General features: G+C 40.7%; 1 long non-coding RNA gene across 1 annotated transcript; it reads left to right on the top strand.

Annotated features, from left to right (window-relative positions):
* Window positions 1-582: 582 nt before the first annotated feature.
* Window positions 583-7,195, top strand: LOC310848731. The gene is made up of 2 exons (XR_014566560.1): window positions 583-4,678; window positions 4,720-7,195. It is a non-coding gene; the product is annotated as an uncharacterized lncRNA (long non-coding RNA).
* Window positions 7,196-8,474: the final 1,279 nt, after the last annotated feature.

Here is an 8,474-nt window from a genome sequence, read left to right as displayed (position 1 = left end):
GAACAGGATTGCTCCTTTAATCTAACTTCATTAGGTACAACGGTTGCCATAAAAAATGGTAATACTCCCAAGGCTTTTTTCCCTCCCAATATATTTTTTGAAGATTTTTTTTTTAATGGTAAACGTTCACTGAATTTTTTATACATCCAGGGAAAGAGTCGAGATTGAATAAAACTGCTTTGTAAAGACACAGTAAAAGTGGAGCTTTGGGACTTTCTAGATGGCAATTTCACTTTAATGCTTTTCAGTCAAACCAGCCAATTTATTTGCGTCAGAACTCTGAACGTCTGTAGTGGGTACCCACAGAAATACACTTTCCATCTTTGGGAGCTGTCCCTCTCTTCTTTTGTCATCAGCTTTATGCAATTTAGACGCAATGACTGATCCGCACAATCTAACATCCTGTGGTCTCCAGGAGAGCATCCCTGGAACCACCGGAAGCACCAGATAAGCACCTTATGCCAATGCTAGACCAATGGTCCATCTTGCTCAATATTGTCAGCACTGTCCAGTCAGTACTGGAAGTGGCTCTCCAGGGTTTCAGGCAGGGGACAATCCCAGCCCTACCTGAAGTTATCCCTGTGACCTCACTTCTCACAGTGAGGGAACTGTCAGGAGGTCCTTGGTGCTGGATCTCTGTGTCCAGGCTGAATGCTGCAGGTGGAGATGCTCCTTCAGGTATACAGCACTGAGGCCATTTAAGGCTTTAAAGGTCAGTACCAGGACTTTGTATTGTGCTCGGAAACATATTGGGAGCCAAAATAGGACTTTCAGGACCAGTGTTATATATGGTCCCAGCGGCCACTCCAAGTCACCAGTCTGGCTGCCGCATTCTGGATTAGTTGTAGTCACCTTCAAAAGTAGCCCCACACAGTAGTAGCCCAAGTGGGAGATAACCAAGGCAAATTCATCAGCCCCCCCCCCCCCCAGTTCTATTTTGAATTCCATAACTCACCTTCAACTGGATGGGGTTCTTTTTCTTGTTTACATTTTATACTTGCTACTGCTGATTTCTATCTATTTATGGTTTGTATAGTTGCTGTTGTGTTGTTTTTCTTGTACGAGTTTATCGTTCATTTTATATGTATCTTTATATTTATTTTATATTTTGCCTTGGGCCATATTTAATTGGAAAAGGCAGCTGATAAATGCCTATGTTGAAATTCCCTCCACTGCACAGTTATTAAAGGGAAGAATCTCTTTCCTTGGCTGCACCCAGTGACCCTCCATAAAATGCTTCCACTTGTTTACCCCCCAAGGTATTAATATATTGATTTCACCTACCTGTAAAAAACCTTATGGATCTCCAGTTCTCCAATCACTTCAGCGCATGTTATTTCCTGTGCTGACAAGGATTTATTGAAATACCAGTTTGACTGCTCTTTCTGTTACAGAAGGAATGCTTCACTCCAGATGCTATGCACTATTTTTAGACACACCAGTGTGGGTGGGTTGGGGTGGCAGGAGATTTTTCAGTGCTGAGCCATTTCTTAATAATATATTGGCGTGGGCGCAGAGAGTTAAATAATTAATATTGAATGATATTGTTCTCCTTTGTAAATTTTAGAAAACAGAGTAGAAAAAATAATAAAGAGTGTAACTACATTTTGGTAATATATTTCAGAAGATAGCATTTTTTATTAAAGAAGAACAACACACTAAAACCTACTGGGACTAATATCTTGTTTAATCTCAATCTTTGTGTTACGTTTATTTCATTTATTTCAATTGGTACATTTATTTCAGTGGGCCTACTACTCTGAATATGATTTACTCAGATACTACCCACAGCAGGGCAGAATTCACCTAACGAGTCCCATCACTGGAAACCCGCAAAACAATTTCTGCTTGTGCCATGGTGTTTCCCCCCTCCTCCTGTAGTGGGCACCCCCACCCCTTTAAGTTGCTTTGTGTATGAGGGAAGCAAGAGGGAGGATGGTTCCATCTGGCAAGCTGAAATGCTTGTGCTGACAAAATGATTGGCATATTGCACTGTTAGATTCTTCCCACACTTTCAAGCAAAGCTTATGTATAGAAATTAAGGACATGTCCTTTCTATATAAATAATCTACTAGCTGATGGGATACAGCAAGGGAAGGGAACATCAGGCCCAGGAGTCAAATTCAGCTTCCCTATCCAGCCATTGGGACACACTCTGCACCAGCTCTGCTCTGCACCCTTCTCAAATGCTTTTGCCTGACTAGAATGTGACTAGAATGCCTCTTGTATGCCTGGGTAGAGGTGTGTGCACAGAAACCTATGAATTTTGTATGGTTGGAATGTAGTCTACTAAGCAAAGTAAAAAAATTATTGCCCCACCCACCTTTGCCTTTGGCCCCACCCATGCATGCATGCAGCTCCCAGAAAGTTCCTTTTGGTCTGAAAAAGGTTTCAATTATTATTATTATTATTAGTAGTAGTAGTAGTAGTAGTAGTAGTAGTAGTATTTCTCCCAAAGGAGTAAAGAGGGGCAAATGTCTTAAAACAATTCCACTACAGATACAGATTGGGAAAGAGCTATACTCAAAAGGTTTGCTAGAAGAGAAAGGTCATCAGTAAGTGCCAAAAATACAGTGGTACCTCGGGTTAAGAAGTTAATTCATTCCGGAGGTCCGTTCTTAACCTGAAACTGTTCTTAACCTGAAGCACCACTTTAGCTAATGGGGCCTCCAGCTGCTACCGCGCCCCACCACACAATTTCTGTTCTCATCCTGAAGCAAAGTTCTTAATCCAAAGTACTATTTCTGGGTTAGTGGTGTCTGTAACCTGAACATAGCTGTCAACATTTCCCTTTTTTAAAGGGAAATTCCCTTATTCTGAATAGGATTCCTCTCAAGAAAAGGGAAAAGTTGACAGCTATGAACCTGAAGCGTCTGTAACCCGAGGTACCACTGTACATGTGCTAATATTTAATAGGAGTGAACTCCAAATGGAAGGTGTCACAACACCAGAGGTATGATTCCTATATCGTGTGGAATGGTTCTCCTAATAAGATGGTGCCTGCAGGCAGTCCCCAGTGATTGAGCAGGTATAGAAGGGGTGAGACACTCTATTTCAGGTATAGGATTTGGCAGAAGCCAGGCACACCGCTCCCATGACAGATACATCCCTGGAAATCTCCCCTTCTCCAATCTGCCCACATCCAACCCACAGATGAATCGCTTTTTCATCGTTCTGCAGGCAATGCAGTTCCACTGGCAGAGTATTGCACCAGCCAAACTGTGGAGAGAGGGCCCTACATCTAGCATGCCAGTGACCTGCCTCAAGTTCTGCTGGCATAGCAGAGCTTTTACTGCTCTCGAAACCACCTCAGCCAGCAGAACTTGAGCAGAGTATTGCGCCCTTGATGAAGCAAATAATTTCTCATAATTATGCTGCATATTTTGAAAGGGAATGATATGGGGATTTGATATGCTGCACTTTACCCAATTGCGCGCTCGCACCCCCCCCCCCTAATAATGAAGTAGAGTCACAGTGGTACAAATGCAATCAATCAGTTGCAAGTGTAAGAAATGCAATTAATTACTTTGATAATAACAACCAAAATTTTACTGAGTCTGCTGGGCTTCATTTCCAGCTCTATAAATCACTAGGACATCTCACACACATGCTGAATAAAAGAGATTAATCCATTTTGATAAATGTGCTAAAAGCAGGCCCCCCAGTTTTAAACAACAAATGTGTCAAATAATTAGCAGGCTTTGGGAAATAAACTGGGATCCATAGATTTTTGTTCAGATCTATCTCTGCAATCAGAGCTTTTACTTTCTCTATTTCTCTCTATATAAAGAAGTTTGAATTTTCAGGATTCCAACAAAATACTTACACCTTGTGTGGTTCTGAAGCTTTTTGCAGGATCAATACCTCTGAAAATGGATTTGATACCTTGCAGGTGAGTGCCTTAGAGGACATATAGCATAAGTTAAGCTATAGTACCTATATAGGATTCAAAGGGCAAGATGGGCAGGCTGAAGTGCTAGAGAGGTTTGTGGCTGACTAGCAGGTGAAAGTCAATGCCATATGAGCAGATCATGAGAAAAAGACAACGGTAAGCAAGGCTGGCCCAAGACATTTTGGCAACTGAGGCAAACAAAAAAATGGTGCCAGGGAAAAAGGGATGCATGAAGATCTACATCAGGAACAGGCAGGGAATAAAAATCTACACTGAAAACAGCCTTCTCTACTTGACCAGAAGAAAAGACCTAAAGCATGGTGAGGACTCTATATATGCAATTATTTGCACTGGAATCACACCACCTTATATTTTGGAGTTAAGTTGTAGCATTGTTGGAAAGTCTGCATTTGTCTGGAGGGTTTATGAAATGAACAACTGTTGTTACTTGTGGGTTCCAGATAAGGACTTGCTGAAACACAATCTGTGTTTCACAAAGAACATCACTCACTTCTTGCAACCTCCCTTTCAATGATTGGGAGGAGGCTGCAAAAAGGGGCAAAATGATCATTCAGAGTGAGGGCAGGATGTGTTGCTGTCTCTCTGCTCTAGCTTTTAATGCTATCACATATGCTTATCCTGGTTTCATGATGTCACAAAATTCAATCTCATTGGCTGTTTGATGTAGTGATACTACCATGAGCCCTCAGATTGCCTCTAGAAGAAGCACTTTTTTGCTTTGTTTCAAAAGAAAAAAATGGTACTAAAGCTGCATGTCAGCTGCAGGTAGGAACATGTAAAGAAAAGAAAGAAAGAAAGAAAGAAAGAAAGAAAGAAAGAAAGAAAGAAAGAAAGAAAGAAGCAAGAGTAGATATACTTAACTTCCCAAATTCTCACTGGTGAAAAATTTAGCCCAGCCATTTTTCAAAAAAAAAGCTGTATCTAGGTGACCCATTTTTCCACCACTATAAAAATACTTTAAAAGGTTTTTCTGGGAGCCCACGCAAAGGAGAAAAACTGTGTCTTTTTAATTTCCTGGTGGATAGGATGCCATTGGTAGAATCCCTTGCTGAACTGTTTGCAAATGCCACTGCTTTATAGAGAAGTATCAAAGCAGAGTCGTGCAGAGATGAGTTATGTGACTCATTCAGACTTTTTTAAATGAAAGAAAAGAAACCAAGTGAAAGCCATTTCCTTCCCCGTTTCCTTTCCAAGTCTGTCCCCTTGTCAAACAGTACACATATTATTTCCCCCCCCCCGCCCCGTCCTGAAATATTTCTCTACTCTCTTGACGCAATGCATTTCAAATGTGAGGAGGAGCTACATCGATGTTCTTAACGCCCTGACTATTCCATCTTTTCTATGGGGTGAACAGTATGATTGTCGTGTGAAGGTTCTAACAAGTGCAGTTTTAAATTGCAACCTTTTCTTCTACTTGCCACAATGCTTGTCAGTGGATTAGATTAATGTGAAGTCATTTCCTGTTCTCATTACTGCCTTTGTTAGGGGAACGAAGTACCTGAATCTTAATTCCCCCAAGCATTGTCAGAAATGGACTGGTGGTCTCGCTTTTTTCATATTTCAAAGCTTGATTGAAATAACCCCATCATTCTTTTTCTTTCTTTGACAAGGAGCAGAGTGGCTACCGTGTTAAAATCATTTACTTCAACAGTCTCTCTTACTGCAGTACATTTGTTATGCTAAGTGTGAGGCCTTGCCAGTTGATTGGCTTATTGTAAGGTGAATGTACAGTCCTTACGTGATTATTTCAGGGGATCCAAACCATGTTATATTCTGATACAGTGAATTCATTTGTGCTATGCTGGAAATGGACCTCTTTCTTCAGCAGGGTGAGGGATGGGTGGGTGAGGATCACACAACCTGACTGAAGTGGTAACAAAGGGGACTTTTTTTGACATCAGGTGATCCTTAGGAGTAAAGCCTTAAATTCTCCTTCATGGCAGATGGGTTAAAAGGGTAGTGCAAAGAGGCCCTGTGAGCTGGCTAAATTCTTACAGTTTGGAGTCAGGGGATATCTATTTGTAACAGCAGAGGATTCTCTTTCAACTTTTTCATTCCTTTTAAAAACTGATTTTGCTGCTGTGGTAAAGCAATGGAAGCAATTACCTCCTATCCACGGCCATTTCCAATTGAAATCAATGGGATAAGTCAGCCTTTTATTATTACTCCATCCTATGCTCAAGTTGTAGATATGTGTGAATAAAACCATATACAGTTGTACCTTGGAAGTCGAACAGAATCCGTTCGACTTCCAAAACGTTCAAAAACTAAAGCGCAGGAAGTTTGGGTTCCAAAGAACGTTTGCAAACCAGAACACTCACTTCCGGGTTTGCGACGTTCAGGAACTAAGCTGTTTTACTTCCAAGCTACGAATGTATCTGAAAGATACCACAGACTCCATTTCCCTTCATTGCAAGGAAACTGAATGCTGAGTCAGTGCTGGAAGTCCTGGGGGTCTCTTGCTACTCAGAGATTCGGGTGTGCACAACAATTTTAACATATCCTTGGCAATGCTGGATGTTGCATTATGAACAATAATTTTAGGAAGTTTCAGCATTAAGTAAAGAAGAATGGATAGGCATCACACATCTTCCAGACAGCCTTTAGGTTTGCTAGGTACCTTTATGTAACTGGAAAAATGAGTGGTGGCAGTCAGATAGAATTGTGCCATTGTGAAAGCTGTATATTATTCTTTCTCTGTCCTTGTGCATGACATGTCACTCCAAGACAAAATCATGTTTCATAAGTCACTTGGCTGAGTTAGATCAGTGCCCAGACCACTGACACATAGAGGCAGTCAGATTTTTAACTCATCTGAAACAGCTGCAGTTTGCAAGAATCACAAAATTCTGAGGTGATGCCATGTTTATTAAGCACATCCTTGTTATCTCATTATACCAAATAAGCTGCTAAGTACTTACAAGCTGCTTCCCTTTTAGATACACAGCAAGTAAGAAGATGTAATCGGAGGTGTAGGCATATCGATCCGTTTCCGTTACTCTACAGAAAATTGCTTTAGGCTAAATGCCAGCGTAGTTTAACCAGCTGCTCTTTTTCCTCATACAGATTGATCTGAGATCTTTCCTCTCACAGTAATGCTGTCAATATGGAATTGATTCAGAACTCTCGCAATCCAATCTAAATTGGAGGAAGAATTATAAAGGGGACAAAAAGAGATTTTGTTCAAGACTCTAAATTAAAGTTATGCAAATGAACCCTTCACAAATGTGCTAATGACTTACATGCAAGCTTTAATAAAGCCGGAAGCCAATTTTAAACTCATTTTGTCTCCCCCCGCCCCCGACGTTCACTAAATTCTGTGCCTAATTATTAATGAACTAAGGTGTTCAGTCTTCACTAGGCCTGATATTATGAATTATTTTCAATTCATGTTATTCATGAAATGGCTTAAAACCTGAACTTTAGAATGTTTAGTGAGAATTAAGCCCATCCATGTTGCTTTTGGGTGTTTGTAAGATTACAGTCGAGTCCTGTGCATGCTTACCTAGGGCCAAACTGAACGAGGTGGAATCCACACAATTAGTAACAATATGAATCCCTTTTTAAAAAAGCAAATAGCAGGCATGGTGAGGGTAATCTGAATCAGGATTCTGACATTGGCGTAGACTGCAGTGGTGTCCAAACTTTTTTCAAAGAGGGCCAGATTTGATGCAGTGAAGAGCCATGAGGGCCAACCAAAGTTGTTGACCTTTTTTTAGGATTGAAGTTGTTGAGGTTTTTACCCCAGGAAATAAACTGCCACAATCAAAATGCATTTTAATGTGCACGCACTCCCTCTCTCTCTCCAGTGTTCACCATCAATCATGTCAAGACAGACAAGCTTGGAATATACAAGGCGTGAATGTACAATGCACAGTGATCACTGATAACAAAGGTAGCAGATAATGGAATAGCGTTTCCCCAGGAAGCATATTAGCTATTGGTAAATTGGTCCCATTATCAATATATGGGTGAATGGCTTGATGTGTTTTGTAAAACATTATAAAAAGAACACTTTTACCTTCTTCTTAGTGCTTCTCAGAAGTCCCTTTGTCAATAACAAGCACTTATTGATGCTAAACCCCATCCCAGTTAATTTACTTTAAGAACATCACTGTCCAACATTGCTACAGTATTATAACCAGGACTGTAGGTATTCTACATGTCTCCCATTTTCACTGACCAAGTGTAGACACTTGTATCTACCATGGCATTTGGGTTTTTTTCTTTCATGCTCTGCATTAATTATTAGAAATATGCTGTTTCTAGCCATCTAAGAAATGAGCTTGGAAACACAAAGGAAAAGCATAGATCAATCCAGAAATCAGGCATGTAAATTTTGACATGCTTTTGGATATATCCAGTATTCAAGTCCAAAACAGCACTTTGTTAGTGTTGCTTTATAATATTTCAGAGTAACAACCGTAGCCATGATCAGGAATTATGACTGAACAGGAAATACTAATCCATGCTGGGGACATGAGGCCATGAATGCTGGTCCCAACCCCACCTGATCAGTACCAGAGCTCCCTGTGCCCTGTGCCCCTGGAGTAATAATTTA

Source organism: Podarcis gaigeae, assembly GCF_964106915.1.
Source record: "Podarcis gaigeae genome assembly, chromosome: 7".
Classification (NCBI taxonomy): Eukaryota; Metazoa; Chordata; class Lepidosauria; order Squamata; family Lacertidae; genus Podarcis; species Podarcis gaigeae.
Note: the sequence above shows the minus strand (reverse complement) of the source record. Positions and strands in the feature narration are given on the sequence as shown.